Consider the following 27,945-nt stretch of genomic DNA (forward strand, 5'->3'; position numbering starts at 1 on the left):
AGAAAATTGCACTATTAACTGGGCAGCCCTACTTTAATCCAGATTCTATTTTTCTTTCTTTCCCAATCCAGCCATTTACATTTAGTTCCTTTCATAAACAGATTTTATTACTTGTAATATATTTTGCTTACATTATATGCCTGTGAATATATTCTATTCATTTTTTTCTGTAACCTTTTTTATTATTCTCATAAATCATTTATAATCTGTATTATTCAATGTTATAGGTCTCCAATTTTCTATCTCCTCTTTATTTCCTTTTTAAATAAAAAATGTACAATTCCAGTAATGTCTCTTTCTCTTTAATTCCAGTCTCTAACCATTCATTCATAACTTCTTTAAAAAATATTTTTGCCACTCTTTCATTTATTCATACCTACCATATTCAATTCCATCCAGTCCTGTTGCAGAATGCATGTTAATATCTTTTACAATTTCATTCAATTCTTTCATGGTTATTTTTTGTTCTAAATACTCATTATCTTCCTTATTTAATTTTTCACCTTTATACATTTGTTCTACGTTTTCTTCTCTCTTAACAAATAATTCCGATACATATTCTTTAATTATTTCATATATTCCTTTTTGCCGCATTGTTTGCTTATCTTCCATATTTTTTAATTCTATTATTATTTTTCCTTCTTTTATTATTTTACTCGAATATGGTGCTACCTCTTCTTTCTTTCCTTGTAAACAATATTTTTTTCTTATATAACAAGTTGTTAATTTTAATTTGATTAATTTTATATATTTCTCTTTCTTTTTCATAAAAGGAATTTTTCTTCTGTAATAAGTGTCTAAATGTTTCTTGACTTAATATGTTACATCACTCTTTTTCTTTTCTTATTTTCTTCCTTGTACATTCTAAAAAATACTTTTTTTTTATATTTTTCTTTACAATTAAGCAACCAAACAGTCCAATTCTCATAAAACTCCCTCATAGTTGTATGATTTTTCCATAATTCTTTTTTCTCTTCTAAATCTAATCCATTTCATTAATTTTCGTTATTCTTTTTCCTATTCAGATATATTTTTCATTTGTGTGTACTTGAACCCATATTGCCACATGATCTGAAAATCCAGCATACTTAATTCCTGTTTTATAACTTTTAAACTATCAGATATTAAAAAATAATCAATTTCTGTCCTAATTTCATTTTTATAGGTCCAGTGGTTATTCTCCCATACACTTAACTTTCCATTTCTCATAATTTATTTAGCCATTTTAACATCACATATTTTTCCTAAATTACAATTAAAATCACCCACCACTATAATGTCCATATTTACAGAAACATATTCAAGAATATTTTTAAACATCATTTCTCTCTCTTTTGTTACATATGCATATAAAGCTAAAATGTTATACATATATTTTTTCCATCTTAGATCAATTATTATAGTATAGCCTTGTTCCACTATGGTTACATGTAGTATTTTAATGCTTTCTTGACATAACATACACATTGCCAAGCATGTTTCTTTCCCCATGTTCCAAACTACCACACCATTCCAAAGTTTTTCAGTTTGTGTTTTTTCTTACTCAGGTAATAATCTGATATCTTCTAAAACAATAATATGTGCATCAACTGTAGCACGCTGTTGTAATATACCTATTCTTCTTTTAAGATTTTTCATACTGTTCATATTTAAAGCTAATATTTTCAGCTTTTAAGAACAGTTAGTATAATAAAATGTTTATCCCTTTCCTTTCTTACTTCCTCTAAGCATTATGTTTTTGAATTTTCTTTTCCTTTCTTTAACTCTTTTCCCTATCATATTCATTTTATTTCTTACTGTCCACTAATCAGCTTCTTCCTCACATTTCTCCTCTGTTTCTTTTTCCGTGTTATGTTCTTTAACTTCATGTATAACTTCTTTATTAGTTACATCTTTTTGTACATTTTCTTGTATAATACATTTTATTCTCCTTTATCCTGTATGACTTCATTTTCATTTTCTTGCACATTCATTCCACAGTCTAGCCTTAAATTACCAGTATTGCCCCATTCTTTGTACTTTAAATCACTTTTTTTTGCATTATGCCCTGTTTTACCACATAATAACATCTTTTTTTTTATCACATTCAAATGATCATTTTTTTCACAAAATAAGTTTTTGGTTGACCACTGTATTTCACAAAACCCTTATTACCATGAACATCAATAATACTAGGTACATAACATTATCATTTTCCATTTTCAGTATTACTCCACATTCCTACCCGCGGTGGTGGTGCTGCGGTAGCGTTGTCGCCTCACAGTAAGACACTGTCCGGTTCGATTCCCAGCTAGAGCGTCTTCTGCGTGGAGACATGCATGAATGGGTGTACCTTTGTTGAAGGTTGTGTGTCAGGGCTGTTAACCCAGCATGTAAAAATCAACTATCAATCATTAGCAGACCAGAGTTCCGCTGTGGCGACCCCTAACTGGGAAAAGCCGAAAGACACATCAACAGTATTACTCCACATTCCTATGCTCCAGTCCATAGTCCTCTTTCATCATATATTTTTGTAGTGTCCATTACTTCTTTACATATAGTTAACAAATGTTCTTTCAGTACTTTTGCTTCAACTTCATTTATAAAGTGGATTGTTATTCTTGTTTATTGTTTGTCTGTAAAAGGCTTGCATGACATATTCTGACCATGGATAAATATTTTTCTTTTGTTCATATGCACCCAAAAATTTTTCATGGTCTGCCCAGTCTCAAATAGCAGGTCACAAAAAGTTTATTAATTAAAATGAATACTCTTACCTCTTTTGTTTTGACACCCAGAGGTGCTATGACAGAGTCCCAAACCTTACACCTGTTCAAACTTTCTTCTTTTTTTACTGCTCAAATGTACTGTTTATTTCTTTTTTGTTTCTTTTATTTCTTCTTTCTTCTTTGCTCCATCTCCCGCAATTTGTGCATATGTCTTTATCTCTTGAACTTTTTCTGGCACAGTCTCTTCTTCTCCTTTTTCTTCTTCCATTTTCTCCATGGTGTCACTCCATGAAATTGCTGCTCCACTTTCTGGTTCACTTTTGTTTACCATTTCTTCCAACTAATCATCCTCCAACCCTCCCAATTGGAGGGTCATAATTATGCATTTCTCAGAGGTAACTGTCTCTCCTTCAAACAATCTCCTCTGAAAGCTTTCCTCGGAATCCATCTCTGTTACAGCTATAATCTCCTTTTCTTCCAATATCACTGCTTTTTTCTGTACCCACAGCATCAGAAAAAAAAAAACTTCTGGTAGTGATTCTACCATTTCAACTACATTTTCATCAACCTTCACTTCATTTTCATCCAAAGCTGAATCAGCCATATTTTCTTCCTGTTCCTCCTGGCTGCCTCTGTGCCTGGACAGGAAACAGGAAGTCGACACACAAATCCTTCCCCCAATTACCAAGAGTAGGGGAAGTTCCCAGGAGCCCTGGCCAAATTTCCCCTCATAGTATAAATACCACCTCTGGTCTCCCGTGAAAAGAGGCCACTTGCCTAGTGGTATTAATTGAGTCAACAAAGGATAAATAACTAAATAACTAACTAACTAAATAAATAAATAGATAAATAAGTAAATAAAGACTCATCCTTTTATTTTTTCTTACTTTTCTCTAATTCTCTCAGTGTAAATGGACACATTATTTTATCATAGGCATGATATTAGGAAATATATCACTTATCTTTGAGAGCATAGAATGAAACACCATTACAACCACACAGGCTTCATAGACACTCCAGTATAGAAACCGATTAATAGCAGACATAAGCAAGTTAATTGTTTTTCTATATTTTTCTTAACCTTTTATTAAATTCCTCTTTTGACATCTTTAACTCACCGCACATATTTAGGAAGAGGGGAAATCTGGAGGTGACAGGAATGACTAGTCATGCAGCACTGGAGGATCGCTTTGTATACCCAATTCTTTTAACACCCCTCTTCCTGATATGACCATGCAAGGCAGTCAGCTTCCCAGATATGCATTCTTCGACATGTCATTAATAAAGGAAATGGGGTTGGTTACTGAGACATAGATTGTCACACTGTGGGGAGCATCAAGTACATATGCAGGTCATTTAAGTGATAATGGATTACAGTATTTAATCCTTCTGATAAGCTTTCAGCATCTAGGTTGTTAAATGATCATAGAGTGCAGCAGCACAAGTGGAATTCGAACCTCTGTTGCAATGGAGTGGCAGTCAGTCTATTCTATCAGTGGCACTTCTTGCTAGGAAAATGTAATTGGTCATGCTAGTTAACAAAGGCCATAAACTGAAAATGAAAGCATCAGCTACTAATTTTAACAGTCCAAATAATAAAACTTCAAGAGTATTAGCCAGATGCAATAAAAAAATCATTATCTATAAGCACAAATGTTGCAATCTGAAACAAGCCAAAGAAAATGAAGGTGTTGCTGTGTTGCCCAGTATATCCTGCCGTATAAATGACTATGCTTATTGGCTTGTATAAGTGGCACTGCAAAGGGTCTAAAAGGAAAACATTTTTCTGCGTGGAGGTGTGCAACACAACTACTTAGTGGGAAAGGTAGAACAAACATAGATTTTTCAAAATTATGACAAAGATACCTCTTCTACTAAGGAGATAGACTCTCTCTGGTGTAAGGCTGTGACCAGTGCACAACCTAAAGACATCCTGGGGGGACACTGTTTTCTGCTTCCACAAGAGAATTTTTTTTCATTTATTACCTACCTCTTGTTATCCCTGTTCCCTGCATTTGGCTGGTGCATTTGAGAGCTACTTCCCTCTATTGACCAAGCAGACCATGCCCCCTTCAGGAAGGTCTAGATGAACACCCCCAGCATAGGCACACCCATCTCTACATGCCAACACCTCAGTCACTAGTACCTGTAATTGAACCTTTGTCACATGGGGCCATAGTTGGGGTTTTATCGCCCTATGCCACCACATTGGCCATTGTGAACAAAATCTTGAATACAGACTACAAAACAGGAGGTGATGTACAAAGGCCAACAAAAATAGAACTGGATCTTGATGAAATTATATCAGATTATTTAAATTCAGACAGTGTTTGAGTGCAGTAAGGAAAGTCTGTGAATTTTTAAAGCAAAGACAAAGCCATTACCTGTAAAAATGAAGTTATTTATCAATTGTGTAGACATTTGATAGGATTATAGCTGGAGAAATATGTACCTCTTTGATGTCCTCATATCTGAAAAGGCATCATAAGCATGAAATCTGAGCAAGGAAAGGTAACAAAAGAGATACTATGAGAAGGACAAAAAATATTGTATAGATATTGGAAGAAAAGAATGAGAAAGTGGACAATACTCTAATTGTCTCAAGGGAGTTAATGTGTTTCCAGACAGTAGCACGTTTCTGAGGAAGAGATATAAAACACAAGCACACCTCCACATACTGGAGGAAGGGTAAATATGACTCAACAATGAAGTTAAATGGGCCAGTGCCATGGTGTAGAGGGATTAAGCCATGACTACAGCCCAGGAAACCTGGGTTTGATTAGCAGCTCAGGTGTCTGAGGTGTTGTTAAGGAAGGATGGGTGTGCCCATTCAACAGGGGAGAGGCATTTACCTAGGCATTTCCTGTGAGAAGACATTGTCCAAGGAAGGGAATAGTTTTAAAAAAGAATAGACAAATGTGGGTGGGATGAAGGTACATCATTAAATAAAAAAAATACTTAGCAAAAGCAGTCAACTGCATGACCTCACAGGACATGTTGGAGAAAGTATTTCGTAGAAGGAGGAGCTGGTAGACCTGAAGATGGACAGGTGTACTGGGATAGACAGAAAATATGAAGCAAGAAGTTAAAAAAAGAATAAATCGAGTAGTATTTTTACATGTATGACCGGCATAATCTTCTCCATGAGGTAACAGAATAAAAAAACAGTGGTGACATTTATGAATATCTATAACAACCATAAAACAATAATAATGGACTCTAGAAAATGAAAATTATTAGTTAACAACAAACTGCAGCCTATCCATGCATGGAATAATGATCTGACTATGTAAAATAAGCAGTCCTTGTTTTCTACAAATTTTGTTTGTCTGCACAGGAGCAGTATATGTCCCACAAAATGTCAGTACAGAATTGGCCACATGTAATCACAAATGCATGATTTATATACCTGGATGACCAAGAATAATTCCTTGAAAATGGCACAACAATTATCAAACAATGAGATATTGTTTTTAAATGTATGCACAGGCTGGTTGACCTTATTTAACTTAATTATATAGTGTTTAATTAAGAGAATGATCTTGCTACTACCCAGTAGACCACTGCAATGTACTTAAGTGAAACCTGACATACAACATCCTTTTTACTGGGGAACCAGCATCTCTGTGCACCACCTGATGTGAGTGCCCTGATCCCACACCTCTGTGCTCTTACTGGGTGAGAAGTACAGAGAAGATAAACATGTTAGTGTGTGCATTCCATTTATAATATGCTTTTACATTGTCCTTCAGTATGTGTCTGTTATCTTACTTACTACATAATATTATTAAATGCTGACAGAGTTAGAAAAATATAAGATTTGTTTTGAGTAGAAAGTTCTATCATGCGATTCAGAACTGGTGCCTAATATGGAATGTCATAAACAAACAGTCACAAGATCAAAATTAATACTGTAGTGTTCATTTCTAATTGGTCATTGGAAGTTTTGTAATTGTTACAATAGTGTTACTTTTAAAGATAAAACTATAAAATATGTTGATTCTCGTAACTCTGGGAGACAGGATCTGGATTTGCTAATCTCCATCCCCGGGATTCAAGAAGCTTGCCCCAGGTGCAGGCATAGCGTCAGTGTTCTAACACCAAATATGGCCGGTGAGTGATTCAGGTACGAGCTGTTTCCATGTGCACTACCTGCGTATGCTGCACCCGCACAACTCCTGAGCCTTGTATGCTAATTACCCCATGTGCAGCAGTGTAGCATGCAAATTACGGTATGTAGCGATTCAGGAAGTGGTGCAGGCGTAGTGTAAGCATGCAGAAATCTAAACTGTAGAAAATGGTTTACATTTTTGCAAACATAAAATCGGAGCCATGACAGCTGACCAAACACATGTATTATATTGTTAATATATGCCAATGGCTAAATATATAGCCATTGGCATAAAAAAAAAAATGTACAAAATATAAAATTAACATTTAATATATATAGTTGCACTATTGCGACGTGGAAGCGCAGGGCAGTGGTGCGCAAAGGGGATCGCAAGGAATATATAAAAATATAGAATAAAACCGCAATGAAACACATATCACGATTTACCCATAATAGTCAATGGCAGGCATGCTACACCATACTTATGGTGCAAGGGTTGTTATGGGGCAGTGACAGTGTTATGCGCAGTAGCTAAGAATTAGTAGGCAATGCCATGCAAATGAGAGGAGTAATAGTGAATCGCAGATTCCCCGCTGGTGTAAGGATGCACCTCACAGTGTAACGTTATAACACCGAGGTGTGCTCTTGAGATAAAGATGACATCAAGAGAGGTGTGTGTCTCCACTGCTGTAAGCACATTGGAGCATTGTTAAACTGGTTTGCCCCTAGCTAGGCAAAGCTGCAGGATAGGGGTGTGTCGAATTGGCCATAGCTATGCTTAGCTGAGAGTACACAAGGTAACCAAGTATGCATGTGAACGGAGATGAAAACGTGCGTAGCGCGCACTGCAGCTGAAACAGGAAGGATATAGGAAAGAAATAAGGAAATGCTGCAGCAGTGAAATTGGAGTACAAATGACTAATTAGCACCTAGGAGCCTACAGTGGGCCACTGACAACAGCTAACAAGGCTGCAAGCAGCTACCTGCAGAACAGGAAAGGGGAGGGGCTGTACTGCAAAGAAAACAGTAAAGTGTCAAAGCAGAACAAAGCCGATTTGCAGTATATCAGCTACAATTCATATTTTGCTATGACTGGGTAGGGAAAGTACAAAACTAGAAAGATGACAGGTGGATGCATGCCTGATAATGGGAGGGGATCCAGGTCTAAAAGTGAATTAAAGGGCAACAGATTAATCAAGGAAGGCAAGTAGATCTCCACAGCAAAGGCCCCACACTTGCAGTACTCATTGCAAAACCCATAATTAAGACACGCTGCAGCTGGAATAGCTCATACACACCCACTGACAGCAGCATCCATACTATAAAGTGTGAAAGCACCTCACACACATTTGTGTATTCCCATACAGTCTGCACCAGTGGTGTATACAGATGGGGAACTTATATTATGTACATGTTAGGGGCTGCCATAGCTTTGATCCACCAGCATGTGTTGGAGACTGAAGGTGGTGTGGAGGATGATGCACACAACTACCTTAGGCAACACAGGAGGAGGAGAATGTTCAGACCCAGGGTAACCTTCCAAGGGCTACATGATCTGGAGATAGTAGAGCACTACAGGGTGGACAGGGACATCCTACAGCAACTTGTGGAGCTGTGCCGGCCACGCCTCAGAGCCAGAACAAACAGAGGGGAACCCATCCCAGTGGATATGAAGGTATGTGTAAGCCTGAGAATACTAGCTACAGGTACCTTTCAAAGACCAACTGGGGATATCATGGGGATCTCACAGGAATCAGCATCCAGGGTACTACATCAGTTCCTGGATGCCATGTTATCACATGCTAATGAGCATATATACTTCCCCCAAATGCAGGAGGAGTTGGCCAGCAATATGCATCTCTCCCACCGTGTGGCAGAATAACCGGAGGTACTGGGTGCAATATACTGCACGCATATACACATCAAGTCACCACTTGGTGAGCAGGGTAGGCACTACATAAACCTCAAGGGATACCCCTCCATCAACTGCCAGATCATGTGCAATGCCCAGGGCATTATCATGGATGTGTGTGCTGGTAGCCCTGGAAGCTATCACGACTCCCACATCTGGCATGTCTCACAGCTGTATCGGTTATTTGCCAGGGGGGACATCCCAAATGGCCACCTGGTGGGAGATGCTGGCTATGCACTGGAAACGTGGATGATGACTCCCATCAGAAATGCACACACACTCATGCAGGAATGCCATAATGAGGCACACACAGAAATCAGAATCATCATAGAGTGTGTGTTTGGGATGCTGAAATCACGGTTCTGTTGCTTGGACGTATCTGTTGCAGCCTTGCAGTACTCTAGAGGCACATGTGCCCACATCTTCATAGTGTGTGCCATGCTACACAATATGGTCCTGCGAAAACAGCTGCAGCAGGGACAGAATGGTGAAGGCCCTCACAGCCCCCACCATTGCCAAGGGCCCCACAGGCACAGAGGTACTCAGACCACGAACACCCTGAGCCAGCCCAGTAGGCAGACGGAGGCATGCCCAGTAGCACACACATTGATAATGTAGGCACCTAGGGACTGACACTTTTCTCCACCTGCACACACAGTAAAATGGATGGCACACACACAAGACTACCTGTAAATTGACATGTATAGGCAGTCTATTGCGTGCATCCAACATAGGCAGCTCTTGGCTATTGCACACACAACTGCCATTGGCACAAGGTAAGTCAACACCTGAACAGTAAATTAAGCTATCAGCATATGCAGAAACTGTATGTATAAATTCATAGGTAGGTACTTGGCCAACTGCCAGAGGCCATTCATAAGCCCAGCCAAAATGTGTCAGCTTTTGCCACCCCATTGATTCATTAACTGTCCCTCTGTGGAGCAGAGCCAATGGCGGGATCCCTGGGGTGCATCTACTGTTCCCCATCCACTCTTCAAGGTTTCTCTTGCAGAGTGTTAGTGAGGAGCTCTGTATAATGTAGTTAGGGATGTTGTTCCAAAGTATGGGGAGTGTCTGTGACAGGAAGCTGTCCCTCCATCATCTTCCAATTATTGTTGTGACAAGGTTCAGCTCACTACAGTGTGTGGCTCACTGTGACATGGATTGCCATAGGTGGAGCATATCCATCAAGACTGAGTTCGACATGGCTGTGTTGGTCAGCGGAGATCATCTCTGGGTAAACGAGATGCCACTGAGTAAAGCAGGAGTTTATTCAGTCTGGCTGCATAGGCCATATGTTGGAGGCCAGTATTCCCCTTGGCGAGGTACATTCATGGACCTCTCAGCTGTTGGAAGTGTCTTCTGAGATACATCCCACATGGGTTATTATACCCTATGATGGGACTGATGAGTGATGAGTAAAAGGGCACTATAACCCCAGTATGTTTAGATGGGAATCCTTTAGTAATCAGATGGCCTACATAGAAGGATGTCCTAACTACTGTGGAGATATGATTGTCAAAGGGGAGATCACTATCTACCTTAGTCCCCAGATACCCCATTACCTTGCCCGTATTAAAGTGGATGCCACTTAGGTGTTAATATGTGGGTGCCAATTCCACAATGGAATGACTATGCAGTTTGTGGCCCTTGGCTGGAGGCCATGACATTGACACCCTGTGATGTTCTCTGTGAGGCCCCTTGAGGGATGTCTGTGTCAGCTGAACTATCAATCATGGCTCCCAGTTCGCAATCATTGCCAAACATAGTCTGCCGTAGTCCACCTGTGTTTGCCTGTACCTCTGAGATGTATATGCCAAACAGTAGGGCTCCCAGGACTGAGTCCTGTGGGACACCAGTCATGACTGGTCAAGAGTTGGACCTAGAGACTGCTAGTCGTACCATGTGGGTTCTGTGTGTAAGCCCGTTGGCAACCCAACCTGTGATGTATGGGTGTATGTACAGGCTGGTGTGTTTATCAATAATACCTGAGTGGGGCATGGTGTAAAAAGCCTTGGTGCGATCCAGGTAGTATGTGTGAACCACCTCTCCCATCATGTAACGTCTTTATGACTGTATGTAAAACATCAAACAGGTTCAGTAGGCATGAACTGCACTCAAGAAAGATGACCTGGGTTGGGTCACGTGTTCGGAGGTTACCAATGTCTTTGTTAATGAGTGCCATGAGGATGTGAACCATACCATTGCAGACCAGGCTAGTCAGGCTTATGGGGTGGTAGTTACCATGGTCAGTTGTGATTCCACCTTGATGGAGAGGAATAACTGTTGCCACGCTCCATTGTATGGGCATGTAGCCTGTGGAGAGGCTGAGGTAGGAAAGCTTAATTAGGTGGGGGGGCAGGTTGTCTTGTACAGTTTACAGTTTGCAAGATGCAGTCTGGGACAACATCTGCCTCCATTGACGCTGTGTTCTGCTGTTAAAGAGGGCCATTTCCACCTATGTGTCTCTGATGTGTGGGATACTGTACCTTTCGGGTAGTGTTGTGGGCTCTTTAGGGGGTGAAGTATGCACTGAATGTATCTACAAGGATGTTGGTGATATCAGTAGGATCAGCATATTTTGTGCTATATTTCACTGGCACAGTGCAAATCTGTGTGTCACCACGTAGATCCTTGACATAGCCAAAGAAGGCTTTGTGGTTATCTTTCGAATCCTTGCGTATTCTCCTGCTGATTTTAGCCTTGGATGATGTCATGAGGGACCTACGTATCATACTAATAGTGGTCACGGATGTCTGCCCTTCGTGGGATTTGCTGTTTGTCTGGAACACTGTCCTACTTCTGTAGTGTAGCCTGTTTATTGCAGAGGTTCACCAGACCGGTGTCCTTGTCTAGGAGGAGTGAGTCTTGGTTTACCAGTGATGGCACGATTCATACATCCATGTAGGTGCTTATAGACTGCATTTGTAAATCTGTCTGTATCTTGAGCAGTGTTTCCTCTTAGCGTGGGGGATGTGAACCCCCCCACCCCTGTCACTAGTAGTGTAAATTTAGCTGTAAGAAAGGTATACACTGTGGTATCCGTGGGTGGGGGAGATGCTTGGGTGTAGAAATAGTGAAAAGTTCATGGTCAGATCTAACCAGTGACTGGTTAACCTGCGCTGTGGTGCACCTGTTGCCCATGTTAGTAATGACCACTTCTAGTAGTTTCCACCCCACGTTAGGGAGGTTACCACCTGATACAGGGCATATGAGGTGATAAATTCTGGGAAGCGCTAGGCCTGGAAGTGAGTACCGGAGTATGTTTCCCAGTTAATGGTATGGTTGTTGACATAGACCAATGCCAGGGTATGTGTTAGGACTGTCATGTTCTCCACTGTCTCCAGGTAAGTGGAGTGGTGGTCCTGGATCAGGGAGGATGATCCGTAGCAGGCCACACTTTACATTGCAGTTGTGGCTGATGTTACCTGCACATGGATGATCTCAGAGGTATCATGCTGCCCCACTAACCTGGAGGTGTAGGTATCCCTGATGAATATGGATACAGCCCCTCCATGTCTGTCATTCCATGTTCTGTGGCTGAAATGTGTGGTATGGGTTGTAGTCTGGTAGTGATGGTGTGCTCTCAGGAGCCTTAAGGCAGTTCTCAGTTACTGCACAGATATTGATGTTGTCCATCCTGAGGACTGCTGTGAGTGCAAGCATGTTGTGATCACAACCCCTGGTGTTGAGTAGCATAACCCTCATTGAATCTGCTATTGTGCTGTTTACAGAACTGGTATTCACCTTTGAGACTCTCCTAAATAAGGCACCATGGGGGCGCCAATAGCCTTGGCCAGTATTCATATGCCTAAGGCTGACACATAGGCCGGTAAGGTATCGTTGCATGCATGTTCCTCATCTGTGCTTGTTTTTCATCTCTCCTGTAGGTAACCTACTGGTAAGCAGTAGAAAGCCTTAAACTTATACAAGTCTTCTAGCTTCCAAGATAAGCTTTTGGAGTGACTAAGTATCAGTGTTCTGCATGTTCTTGCTGTACTTAACTGTTTCCTGACTACATGGTGATTTCTCACTGTATATTGTGATCTGAAAGTTTGTTTATTCACATATTATGGCTTTGATGGTCTGCACTTTAGAGGTTCACAGATAGCTTACTCCCTATCTGCCCAAGGGCATTAGAAGCATAGCTACAGTGTGTTGGCTTTCCCCGCACCATTGATGAAGTAACTGAGCCTCTGTCAAGCATAGCCAATGAAGCAATTCCAGGCAGAGTTGCTGAAAGCTGTTGAAGACTGGGGTTGTGGAGGGTAATGGGGCACTTAGTGATCTAAAGAGGGCATATTAATGAGACAATTCAACACCATTCAATTCCCACAACGGGTCTCGCAGCTATCAAACTAGACAGGCTCCCCCACCCCCTGGCTGCATGTTTCTGGGACACATGATCCCAGGGGTGTATATTCTGTTACCCATTCACACAACAAGGTGTCCCTTGAAGTGTGTCAGTGAGGGGCTATGCCTAATTTAGTTAGGAATGTAATTTTTGTCTCACAGTAGATTTGTTATATGTTGTTATTTCAAGAGTACGTTAAGCTTAGTGAGTTTGGGGGCCTCCGCCCTTTGCTTAGCCTAGCTTACACATAGAAATCATCTAAATAGGAAATAGGTGGAAGCAACGTTAATGTCAACAGTGCAATGGTTACAGCATCTGCATAGTATCTGTGCATTCGAGGTTCCAATCCCGATAAAGGCAGGGATGTTTATCATGTTCAAAAGTATACCTTAACCACAACTTGCATATATAGGTAGTAATCATCTGTATAATAAACATTCGAAACACCCATATAAACCCATGCATGCTGGAGAGTACAGTCAACCAGTCAACAGAGAATGTAATGTTATGTCAGCACATAGTGAGATGTTACTTCACTGACATGTATATATCCTAAGTAGTTAGCGGATGTGGCCGTGTTTGCGCGCACAGGTTATACTTTACAAAGTTTGTTTAACCGCTGCTATAATGTCACACAAACACATCTAAACATGATTACAAGTGCTTAAATGAGCCTTATGCTGGAGTAAAAAACATTTGTAAAGCATTGCAGGTATAGAACCCTGGACCATACACACTACAGTCATGGAACTTACCACTAAGCCATCCAAAATGTATATGTATTTCATGGTCTTGATCCTACACCTTATACCATATGCATTTCACTGTAATGATCACAAATGGGACAGTCACTTTGTGTACATATCTACAGTACATTGTAATGTGCTGTAGTTTTGTGAATCAACACATTCCAGTCTACATATGTATTACTGTTACAAATTAATACAAAGAAAAAAAAAAATATGTATATATATATATATATATATATATATATATATATATATATATATATACATGTCAGTGATGTCTGCACACACACACATATATCTATATATATCTATATCTATATATATCTATATCTATATATATATATATATATATATATATATATATATTATACAGTTACATCAATAGCCATATATATAAACATCTATGAACACACTTGGTGACACAGAAGCACTCCAAATAAATTGGAGTGTATACAAAACACATGCAGCTCTGGTATTATAAGAATTAATATTAACCTAATTCACCATAGAAGGGGTGGTTGTTGTGTGTGTGAAGATTGGGGTGGGGGAGGAATGATGGATAATGCAAGGAGGGCCTTGGTCAGATGTCCAGTAAGTGAATTGGAGGGGTATACATGGAGTATGGGGACAATATAAAAAGGACACAAAGCAAGAACATTTCTCATTCATAATACACCCTGTCATGTCACATTGCAACACTTAATTTCACAAACAGATGAACATTAACGTGTATCAGATAAATGTGCACCAACTGACTGTGTCACATTTGTTTTCAGTAGTGAGGAATGTCTGTAGTACAATGTTTTTTCTAAACACCATAACATTTGTTTATATCTCAGATGCTTTAGTAGTAAAGTCAGTGACTGTGGTGTTCATGGTCCCAGGTTCAAGGGCTGTTAGGTTATTTTGAGAGCCAGAATAAGGGCTGTTGGATGCAGGTGGATTAAAGCACTCTTAAGCAGTTGTAAGTGGGTTTCCGTGGGTTTGCATGATGGTAAGCGGCGCTGAAACATTGTAAACGGAGAAGCACTTCACAGGTTTAACCTTTGTTTAACGTAACACAGACCACATAAATATACGTTATTCACATTTTCCCTACCAGTGCCTACTCTGAGAGGTAAAATAATAACACCTTCCAGCAGTAGAACCTGCAACCATGTACTCCATCCTCAGAGTAACCTAACACTAAGCTACCTGGGATGTATCTATCCTAGTTGTGTATGCAGACAGGTTAAAACACCAAATGTAGGAATTTTATGAAACAGGATAACCCGCCATGTACCCAATTAAAGGTGTATGCTCATATATAGATATATATATATATATATATATATATATATATATATATATATATATATATCTATATATATATATATATATATATATATATATATATATATATATATATAGAGAGAGAGGTAGATAGAGACACGTCTATATATAGAGGTCTACATATATATGTAGATATATAGATAGGTTAAAAACATTTACACATCTATGGAGGTACAGATAAACTTATGCAATAATATATATATCTATATACATATACACACACACACACACACACACATATACATATATATATATATATATATATATATATATATATATATATATATATATATATGTGTGTCTACTTCATATGGTCAACAGTTCATATGGTCGAAACTCATATGGTCGGCAGTTCATATGGTCGAAACTCATTTGTTCCACGGCTCATTTGGTCGACAACCAGTATTCAAGGCACTTAACAGAGATTTGCCCCCTCCCCAAAGTTGTGCAACCCTGGAGTTGATATATATAGTTAGGGGGGTGTGGGGGGCACAGCCCCCAACAATGAGGGGGGGTATGGGGGCAAAGCACCCTACTAATATTCATTTAATATTCATTTAAAACATGAAAATACAACAAAAACTAAACATTTTAAACGAATATAGGTGAGGGCTTCGCACCCCACACCCCCAATGTGGGGGGCTGTTTCCCCTACACCCCCCTAACTATATATATCAATTCCAGAATCACACAACTTTGGGGAGGGAGGCAAATCCCTGTTAAGTGTCTTGAATACTGGTTGTCGACCAAATGAGCTGTTGACCGAATGAGTTTCGACCATATGAACTGCGACCATATGAATGTCGACCATATGAACTGTCGACCATATGAAGTAGACCCATATATAGATATATATATATATATATATATATATATATATAGATAGATATATATACACATACATACATGTGTGTAGACAGCATCCAAAGTGTTCATATCTGAGTATAACATGGACCATAGCAATCACACATTCCGCCCCCCCCCCCAAACAATATGAACATAACATATGAAGAGTATATACCAATACACTATTAAAAATATGTTCTATGGACACAGTTACCAACACAACTGCAATGACTGCAAATATCCATAACAGAAATACACAGACAGCTTTCATTTTGCAAAACTTTATTATATTCCGATGTATTGCCAAAAGCATTCAAGGACTAACAGTACCTGCATGCTATACAGGAAGCATTTAATAGTCAAAAGTGATCACCAAAGCACAACGACACCAGTAAATGCAAGAAAATGTGATGTAAGGTGAGACAATGAAGCCATGGAGGGAGATTCAAACCAACAAGTTTATTCTGCTATAACATTAACGTTAACACAATTCGTTGTAACAATACGTTTCCATTTAGTTACTTCGTCAGATGTGGGCGTGCAATACCTCAATTTATCCGCAGAAAACTGGCTCCACGAGACACTCTTGTTTGACAAAAAACAACCGCCTGCTCTCTTCCTCTGGAGGAATTCAGCAATGGTGGTCATTGGACACCATCAAAATCCCTGGCAGGAGTGTAATCTGCAGCTAATGAGAGACAACAGTATACAGTTAGAGAGCAGTAAGAGTGGAGGAGAGATTGCTTCGCCTTACATCACATTTTCAAACATTTAATAGTGCCTTAAGGAATCAGCCTGCAGTTACCGTAGTATTAGTCCACTAAGGGATAGGTGTTCACATAGGGAAAGAACACCCAAAGACATATAGACGTTGTATAAAAGGGGTTCCTACACACCTGCATGTGCTATGTACACCCACCAACATCTACCCCACAACCAAAATAATTACATCAATACATACTGTTATTCCATAACCAATTATTCAACTACTGTACAACATCTGCTGAATCCTTAACATACCTAGACACAGATGCACTAACATAGCCCTATGGGAAATAGTTGCTGTTATACAATTGAACAGCTGCTGATGTAACAGGGTTTGTATGAACTAATCCCGTTTCAGTGGGTTGAAAGGTTTGTACACCAGGAAGTGTTACCGAGTACTGATTATCAGCACAGTATAATACACAGTAAAACCAAACTAAATATGTCTGGTAAGCACACTGTAAACCCCCTAACATTATATGCATAGCTATGCAGCCTTGAGCTGGTCAAACAGCCTGGCCAGACTGAAACATATGCAGAAGTATTAGGTACAGACAAACCCTGCACAAGTAGCAATGTTCAGAAATATAACAGCAGTACTCACAGTTAGACCAAATCCTCTAGGCATTACACACAATATATTACTGTTTGTCTCCATACAGCTGTTGCAATAGATTCCAAGCAACACTTCCACACTGTCTTCCTCACAAGTAAGGTAGAGGGACAACACCCAAGTGGAGTACTCAGTTATACTCCACTGTAGCCATAGTATTGGCTAAGACAGTAGCAGCGCAGCTGATGTGCATGTAATTAGCTACTTAGGAACACCAATTGGTTATCGGGATAGCACATGTTACTGACCTGTAACTATAAAAGGTTGCCTTGTCACACATTCAAACCATCTGTATCTACCTGTAGGACAGTAAAAAACACTGAAAGATGAACCGAAAATGAGAATTATACTAGTCAGTAACACCTCCGATTACTAAGAAGGTATGTATAACATGTAGCATGTCTGTGTATGTAGTACCTGTTCTGTAAGAATTATAGTGTAATCAATGCATATAGTGGAAATAGCTATCTTGTAGTGATATATTGTTGAGCAGTAGTAATGCTTGTAGTATTCTGTGTGTGTACTGCTGTAGGTCACACAGAAAACTCTGCATACAACACAAGGGATGATATGGCCTTGGAACCCACCAATTCGCTTCCAGCCACTGTCAGTGTCAGGATTGGTCCAAGTATGTGCTATAATATGGGATAGTATATGTCGATATATTGTAACAGTCGACATATGTATGGGTGTATAAGTAAGATGAACATGTTAAAGGTGGGCTTACTGTGCAAATATGGTGTGCATTGTGGGATATTGTTCCAATAACTGTGTAATGTACAGTATTTTAGGCAGATCTGTATTCTATTCTGCATAGCAGCTCTGTTATGTTATGCAAACAGTAGTTATGTCTATTGGCAATTACAATACTCAATAGCAGGATACATATCATTTGTATTCATCTGACAGTTTAGCAGCATGATAGCAAAGATAATTGTAAGTGCCAGGTAACTATCCATGCACATAACACATATAATATCCACCTCTCTAGTATCGTTTGCAAGCAATAAGAGCTGTGCATGTGTACATGTTATGCAAATGTGTAGTGAAGAGCTGTGCATGTGTACATGTTATGTAAATATATAGTGACCCTTGTTACTGGGCTGGTCCTCTCTAGTATCGTTTGCAAGAAATAACAGCTGTGCATGCGTACATGTTATGCAAATGTGTAGTGACCCTTGTTACAGGGTTGGTTCTCTCTAGTATCATTTGCAAGCAAAAACAGCTGTGCATGTGTACATGTTATGCAAATGTGTGGTGACCCTTGTTACAGGGTTGGTCCTCTCTAGTATCTTTTGTATGAAATAACAGCTATGCATGTGTACATGTTATGCAAATGTATAGTGACCCTTGTTACAGGGCTGGTCCTCTCTAATATTGTTTGCAAGCAATAACAGCTGTGCATGTGTACATGTTATGCAAATGTGTAGTGACCCTTGTTACAGGGCTGGACCTCTCTAGTATCGTTTGCAAGCAATAACAGCTGTGCATGTGTACATGTTGTGCAAATTTGTAGTGACCCTTGTTACAGGGCTGGACCTCTCTAGTATCGTTTGCAAGCAATAACAGCTGTGCATGTGTACATGTTATGCAAATATGTAGTGACCCTTTTTACAGGGCTGGACCTCTCTAGTATTGTTTGCAAGCAATAACAACTGCGCATTTGTACATGTTATGCAAATGTGTAGTGACCCTTGTTACAGGGCTGGACCTCTTTAGTATCATTTACAAGCATTAACAGCTGTGCATGCGTACATGTTATGCAAATGTGTAGTGACCCTTATTACAGGGCTGGACCTCTCTAGTATCGTTTGCAAGCAATAACAGCTGTGCATGTGTACATGTTATGCAAATGTGTAGTGACCCTTGTTACAGGGCTGGGCCAAATGGCTATGTGCACACCTACATAGAGTGGATATTGAGACTAGAGACACATTGGTTGAACTACCAGGATTGTGTAGCCCATCCTCTCATTGCCAACCTAACAGCAGCTTGCACATACTGCATGTAAGGTAGTGCACAGTACTGGTAATGGAACAGGTTGCATATCATCTTTAACTCCAGTGTAACATCTGCAGTAGGAGTGTAAGATGTAGGAGACAGCTGCCCAAGTGTAATAGCTGCTTCATAGGTGATGACTGACACTATCTGATTATATCCTGATCATGTTGATAATGGCATCAGAGTCTATTGATACATGACTCTGTTTGGAAAGTGGGTGTCTGTGCCCAACAGAGCTCATGGTCCTGGTGGATATGTGAGTATATACCCAGATAAGGAAACAGACCTGTAGACACTTGCATCATCTGCAATCAACTAATATGATGTGATGTGCTCCTCAGAGGAGGATTGCTGCTAAAGGTAGCTAGAATGTTTCCATAATAGCCAGTGTTGTCACGTCCATAACACAAATATTTACATGTGAGCATCACTGTCTAAAACATCTTCATAAACAATACGTAAACTAAATACAGTACTTGGTACTTGAAGTACTGAATGCTCATACAGGCATGTCCACTAGTCAGCTACTGGTGTTTACTAATGTCAACTTTGTGTATGTGGCCATCCTGGGGGAATGTAATCTCTATGCCATGTACACTGCCAAACCCACCTAGCACCATGCCCCACACATTGTTTGGGATGCAGCTACAAGGGTAAGCTGGAAGGCAGCCCAGTCTACAGCCATGACTGGACTGGACAGTCATGAGGTGTAGGTTAACACATGCAGCTCATCAACACAACCAACACATACCCTTACCAGAACACAGTAAGGACACCCACACACACTACCAGAAATCACACACATTCACAGACGCTTCTAAGTATCTGGCCAAACAAGTGACCCCCCCCAAGCAGGAAGAGACAGACACCGAAATACACAAACTGTATGACATAGTTTGCATAATTGTGCCACACCTCAGAACATGTGATTGGAAACATGCCCACCTGTACTCATTTGTGAATGCAAACTCTAGCATTATGTTACACACTAACCTATACAAGGGCATACATACTGTCAGCTGCCTGTCTGCCATGATTAGCCACATACCCATACACTCATACCACCTTTTGAACTATACACATGGCTCTAGCATATTCCATGTTGTTGTGCAGGACCTGTGATGCAGTAGCCTGGACTGCATGGAAACACATGTAGGAACTGTCAGGTCTTGTAGCCCATGCAGGTATGTCCCAAGGCCTGGGTAGCATTCTGCCATTGGCCAGAATGATACTGCAGTACAGGAACAAAAGGACTGTATTCCACAATTGTCTAGTGTAGTGGTGCAAGTCAAAGGGTTTCCAGTATCTGTCTGCCTGGGATAACATGGTTGACAGACCATGATGCTTTGCCAGACAGGGCCTGCACCTGTCACACCTGGGATTCTGGATACTGCCTAAAGTTCATGCTTTCCCTATAGTGCCTTCATCATGCACAGTTCAAGTGAAGGTCCACTGCTGTTACAGGGACAGCCAAGCAATAAACTGCGGGTCTCGCTACACAATGATACATGTCAGAAACACTATATGGACACACATATGTCAATCCCTAACATGGAGAACATATCTGTGCAGTGGCTGAGACATGTTTCAATGCTCTGGAGAGCACACCTGCATGACCATGTTATAACACATACCTCACCTCTTGCCCATTATCCTTTATTGGAACACATGGGCCACAGGTGTGTCCATATTCCGGAAGGATATGCACACCCCCACGCTAGTTGCACTTTCATAACTTCAGATGCATTATGCTGAGCAACTACCTTTGTGCCAAAGTGGATTTCAAATTGCACCTTGCAACAGATCACCTACCAGTACACCCCCATGCTGGTTGCACTTGCATAACTTCAGATGCATTATGCTGAGCAACAACCTTTGTGCCAAAGTGGAATTTAAATTGCACCTTGAGACAGATCACCCACTAGGCTGCGGGTTAGCCAACTGTCATAATGTGCTGAAATGGGGAAGATTAGGTATGAGACAGAACCATAATAATGGCTGCTCTCAACTATTCCATTATGAACTGGGAAGACTCTTCATGTACCAACACCTGCGCTCAGTGCATGTTGGATTCCTTCGACCCCACTGACCTGGATCACAGTAGTCACACAAACAGGGCTAACAGTATGCTACACATAGTCTCCAATGCCAATGTTATGTTTCCTAAGAGCAGAGGGGTGACTGTCATGGTACCCATGCAGATGGACAATGCATGTGCAAATGCTGAATCCTACACAAATGAACCATAAGCAGTCACATATGTGCAGTGATTGTGCCATTGAAACAGAATCAGGATTCAACCCAACACAAACAAGAAGGGAAACTGGTGGTACTATGCTTTAAACTGTACCACAGAAGGTAGTAACTGTTGCAAGAGTGAACACACATGAGTGTAGGTGATCCCTGGTCAGCCTCAGTAAGATGCAGGTACACCATATAAAACCACACAGAGCTACTGTGAAACTAATCAGCCACATATTATGAGGCCAAGCACAGAGCATTCTATAGCTGTGTCATTAATCGTAATGGCAACAACAAGACCTGCCGTGCTGCACAGCACTATGGCATGGGACGTACTGCACCTACAGAAATAGCACCCGTTCATCCAGATAGGGTCTTGCAAAACCTAAACCCACTCCCGCCTCCCCCCAACAGGTAGACTTAGTAATGTATCCATGTATACTACAGGGCCCCTGTAATAACAAATATGCAGGTACAAGCTGCACTCTCTAAAGCCATACATACAGCTTTCATGGGACCTGTCAACATCCCAGGGTGTATCCTACACAAATGTAAGAATATTCGGCTATCCACATACACATCATGTTCAATCATAGCTCCATGTCAGGCTGTGTACACACCGAATGGTGCACAGCAACAGTTATCACACCACACAAAGGGGGAGACACCATTGATAATGGGAAATAGTGCACAACTACCCTGCTGAGTCTGGTCTGTAAGGCCATGAACCGTGATCAATGTATTTGATGTACTCGGTACAGATGTAGATGACAGTAGGGTTGATTCACATTGCATATCATGACCTTGCCAGGTCGTTGGACACCATCATCCATACTGTGTTCCAGCTACACTCAGTAAACTAGGTGTATATTCCTATGTCACAGGAGTGGTTGGCAACTGGACTGCTGGCATAACCAACACTACAGAAGGTGTCTGACTAATACACGCACATCAAACCAGTGCCAGCCACAGTAATACAGGGTTCATTCCTGGTACTCCCCCTCTCTGTTATCTATACCACACAGACTAACACAGAAGGCATCAGCCTACTGATGTTTGCAAATGACTATGAACAAGGAGCAATAGTCGACTCAATGTGTGCTGCATTCAACATACAGAAGGGCCTTAGTGTGCCAGATGCGTGGTGTGTGACGTATGGCCACACTCTGACAGCTAAGTATTGCATTGTCATCGCCTATGTTACAAACCCTGTACCCATGAACTACCACCTAGGCAGCGGTCAACATAATGGCAACTGTGTGTATGGGATGCAGATGGACAGTACTCTTTCCTTTGATTGTTACTTCACCACACCAGACAGTTAGTCATATGTGGCACCTCTAATCATGACGGGATGCCATCCAGGAATATAGAGATAATTGCTCAGCCATACTCAACACCCATGTGACCCATAAAAGATCACATATTTCCTTTAAGGTTTATTGCCCAAGTGTAGATGGCCTACACTGCCCTTCCCAATCCCTAGCTCCACTATGTAGCATGCAGCCTACCCTGAATAAAGCCATGTACAACCCAGAGGTGATGGACATGCTACACTTAACACATTCTGATCCCAAATAAACACATTTTAGTACAAAGATCACAACATGCCTGGCAGATCTCTGTCCCATACACTTAACATACTCTTGCCATACTATGCATCCCTGTCCAGTGAAGCTGCACATCACCCCTCTCTGTGACATGGTGTGATGACCGCATGCTAAATATATCAGTAACCATGTGGATCAGTTCTGTGGCTGTGCTTGAACTGGCCACTGAAACTTACCTGTTTGTTTCCTACAGCTAGGTAACCTGTCTGCCTAGACTCATAAATGGCCCAGGGCATATAGCCTACTAACTCACTATGACCATACATACTATAGTTGATATCCAACCCTGCAAATACCATCAGGCTAGCTATTGTCCCATGTGTTACACATGTGCAACACAGGCAATACATGGCAGGATGCTACACAGCTGTGCAGTGTCATGTAGATGTATATGGCAAAACACATACATGCTTGCAAGTCTGCAGGGTCACAGGTCATGTCTGTAACGGCTATGTATGACTATATATTTGACATATAAACAGCATTAAGTTTGATTGCATTAATGTGAACACATCCAGGCATGTGCTGATAGGTAAAGACACCAGTACAGGCAAACAGACATGCCCATGTCAAGACAACATCCACATGGTGTATGAGCAAAGTCATCACATGACACACACATATATGGTGATAACATCACATCACCTGTGTCAAATATGTGTGACTTATACATGTCAGTGGTGTTAGTGTCATGTAGATTTGCAAAGACATATTTGTAATCTTAATAAATGCGATACACATGTGTGTTCAGCTGTACTGCTGTACTTCTCTGTGAGTTACTGTGACCTGTCTCCATCATTATGTCTTCCAGGTATGCCACGTAGTAGACTGCCGGCGTACAGCCGCTTGAAGGATGAAGTCCTCGTCCCATACCTCCTCAACAACCACACAACACTCTTCAGCCATGTGCCACAGGATGCACAGCAGTGGGATGCCCTGTGGGAGGAACAATGCAGGAGGGTAAATGATGTTGGCGGTCACAATTGCACCTATCAGCATGTGCACCGACACTGCACTGACCTCATAAGATGGGCGAAACAGCATGCTAATGCAATCGCCAGGGAACAAGGTGCAACAGGTGGGGGGGGCACTCACCCAGCCCCTGTTCACATGTACCAAGGAGCTACTGGCCAACGTGGGGACACCTGCAGACCTCCATCTACAAGCTTTATCTGGTATTGTGGAGGTGGGTGTCTCTCAACCACCGAGCCTGGAGTTGCCTGATAAGTCACTACTGCACATATAACACAACTGTATTTCACATAGTTACATGTGTTACTGTACAATATGTAATGTAACATCATATGCAAGGCATGTATGCACACATGCCACATACCGTAGTCTGCTACTCTATGTATGCACAGATGTGCATACTCCATAGTATAGTGTATTGTACTGGCTTATGTGCTAACATGGACATTGCACCCTGTAGCTATCACACAGGTGTGGATAATGATCTTACTGCTGTGACACTCCTGTTTAGGTACCTCTGGCATTTTGCAGTGACAGCAGCCTGTGCCAGGTGAGATTGTTATTATTTACCAGGCTTGATAATGCACGGAACATATTAATTGCATGCTATCTGCCATAACACATGTACACATAATGCATGGTGGTCCTGTTAATGGACACTGGTCAGACCTGCAATGCACCACAGTACTTACCCGTATGAAAAAATTGAAGACTATATAAAACACCTACACTAAACCTTCCAAACTGTCATTGCCAGATGTGTGGACAACAGTGAATACAATGGTGGAGGTGTGTTCCACTGTAGGGACAGGTACTACATATCAGCATTACACATGTTGGGAATACAAACAGTACTGTACAGAGAGCATACATGTGCACACACTATAAATGTGTTGGAGCTGGAGTATGACTGGCCCACAGGATACACCCTTCTGGATTATACCCTTGCTATGAATGTAACAATGTCATGTGCTATCTGACATCTCCATGACATGTAGTGGGCTGACTGCAGCACTGCTCAACTATCCTGCAAAATGTGTCTCACATCCCATACATACCATCCTTTGTCTGCATAACCCTGCCCTCAGTGGAGCATATGACATCTAAGGGTGTATGTCATATGGGATAACACCGACATGTGAAATAAGATGGCAATCACAACCATTGGACAGAACATGTGTACACATTGCCATGGAGGATGGCCAAAGACATGAAGCAACACACACAGTAGAAGTGATGTACATGTGTGTATACCCTGTTGTACATTGGCTCGACACAATACAACTATGGCCTTTGTGTAATGGTGATATTGCAGATGTGAAACACTAAACATCATACAGGCCTGTGCACAGCTTGTGTAGGCATAACATGAAACCACCACATAACATGTCTTGAACATCTTGAGTGTGTCACGACATGAACGCATTCACTTATACAGTATCCAAATACATACATGTTTTGCACAACATACACATACAACCTCATCAGGACACAGATACAGTACATTCACCTTGCTGGTGTCAGACATCATTGTCATGCCTGCTTCCCATGTGTGTGAGGTACAAAGATGGCATGTGGGACACAGAGTACTGCTAAGTTAGCCATGTGTGGGCATAGTTGCCAGGCATCAGTATAATGGTTGCAGATGTGCAGGTGTGTCATTCTTATACCCTTCTGTGACCTGTGTCACACATTCCACATTACGGTTTAGTGTGTATACACCTCAGTGACATGGGTCACATTCCACATTAGATATGTATTGTTTGTAAACATAGTCATGGCTATGAACTGTGTCAGTAGCTCACACTGTGTAGCAATTGTGAAGCCACATGATGCCCTGCTATGGCTATGCACATCAGCTCAATGTGCAGTATGTTCCTGCATATTTGTGGGATGGACAGACAACATTGCATCAGCTGAAGGCCCATGTTAGTATAACATGTCCCTGCATTGGGACACCATTACTGTACTGCAGATTGGAAAGGACACCATTGTGTTACACATGTATGCATGTCATTCAACACGTCAGCAGAAGGCATGTCATACTACATGTGATTATCAAGGTCATACACCACACATCAGGCCAGTGTACTGTAAACATGTGCTGGTCTGTGGCACCATTGCAAAGTAGGGACAACCATGTCAAACATGTGTGTACAGCCACATGCACAATGTCTAGACTCAGCTCAGGGGTAGGCGGAATAATGTTGAACTGACATGCACTGCTTTGGGGGAGATATGCAAGCTAGGGCTCAGGCAAACATAGTATGCAGTCGACATACCCAACTGCTCATATCCCACACATAGGGGCGGTGGCCAACACAAAGCATCAGTGGCAGATGTACAAAGGTCAGCGATGGTCTTTTAACATGTGGTGTATGTTGCACACACCATGGCAGTGCAGTGCAATGGTGCAAAGTGCATGCATTGTGTTGCAGGTATGGGGCATAGACTACTAACACAAATGATGCAATACAGGTATGTATGCTAACCACCACTATAATTGTGTAAAGTGCATGCCATCTGCATGATGTTGTGTGCAACTCAGGGATGTATAATAACTACCACTATAATTGTCTAAGCTGAAACTATATTTGTCTAAGCTGAATACCATCTGCCATATCACTTGCATGTAGCGTGTGTGTCTGTGTGTCTGTGTGTGTGTCTGTCTGTCTGTGTCTGTGTGTGTGCCTGTCTGTCTGTGTGTGTGCCTGTCTGTCTGTGTGTCTGTCTGTCTGTGTGTCTGTCTGTGCTTGTGTCTGTCTGACTGTGTGTGTCTGTCTGTCTGTGTGTGTGTTTGGTATAACTTGTAATGTACAGTTCTTGTCTTCCCCTCACAGGTGTTGATGTAGGTGCAGGCAGGGTTGTCAAGGGCTGAATCTGTGCCATTGGTTGCCATTTCACCTGTCTCGCCATCATCCTTGCACACAGTTCCCCTGCCTGCACATATCCCATCACCACTGGCCATAGAGGATGGACAGTTGTTGGGTGGTAGCATGGAACAGAGAAGTGTGGAGACTATGGAAGCTATGCCTGCACACCATGATCCCAGTCAACTGACTGGTGATGTCCCACACAGGCATGTGCCCAGCACTGCTTGTAGGAGGACCACTGACCAACATGCCCCTGCGAGACAAAGCACATCAACTGGAGTCACCAGACACATGTTTTGGGCTGTAATGGAGGCACAGGCACGTGCTGAATGGCACAACAGAGAAGGTCTGAGGCTTCAGAGGTCTGCTGTCCGCTCATTAACAGACAACATCCAGGCACTTGCAAATGCTCACCATCATCTTCCAGATGTTTTGGATAGATGATTGGGTGACATGGTGGGAGTTCTTGACCATGGCATGTCAATCCTTGAGCATGGAATGTCTGTGCTGGAACATCTGGTGGGAGTGAGGCATCAGGCATGTGGACGTAGGTCAGCTACATCACCTGTTGAATGTCTATGTGAACATGCTACTGCACATGCCCACTCCCATAATGGCAGTAGCAGCAGCAGTGAAGCTGGTTCTGTGGAGTCCACATCAGGACACAGCAGGCCATGCGCACGTGGTCATGGATGGTCCCAGCAGGGACACGATTCCAGTGGATATGTGTCATCAGACAGTACCCAATCTGGACTTCTGCCTGGTAGTGCCCGTGCAACCCCTGGCCGGCACAGGTCACGTGGCCGCGGACGGACACTGTAAACTGTGAAACCTGCCTTATACAGTCTGCAGCTGTCA

The sequence above is a fragment of the Protopterus annectens genome, chromosome 8.part0, assembly GCF_019279795.1.
Source record: "Protopterus annectens isolate FY-2018-M chromosome 8.part0, PAN1.0, whole genome shotgun sequence".
NCBI classification, from domain to species: Eukaryota; Metazoa; Chordata; order Ceratodontiformes; family Protopteridae; genus Protopterus; species Protopterus annectens.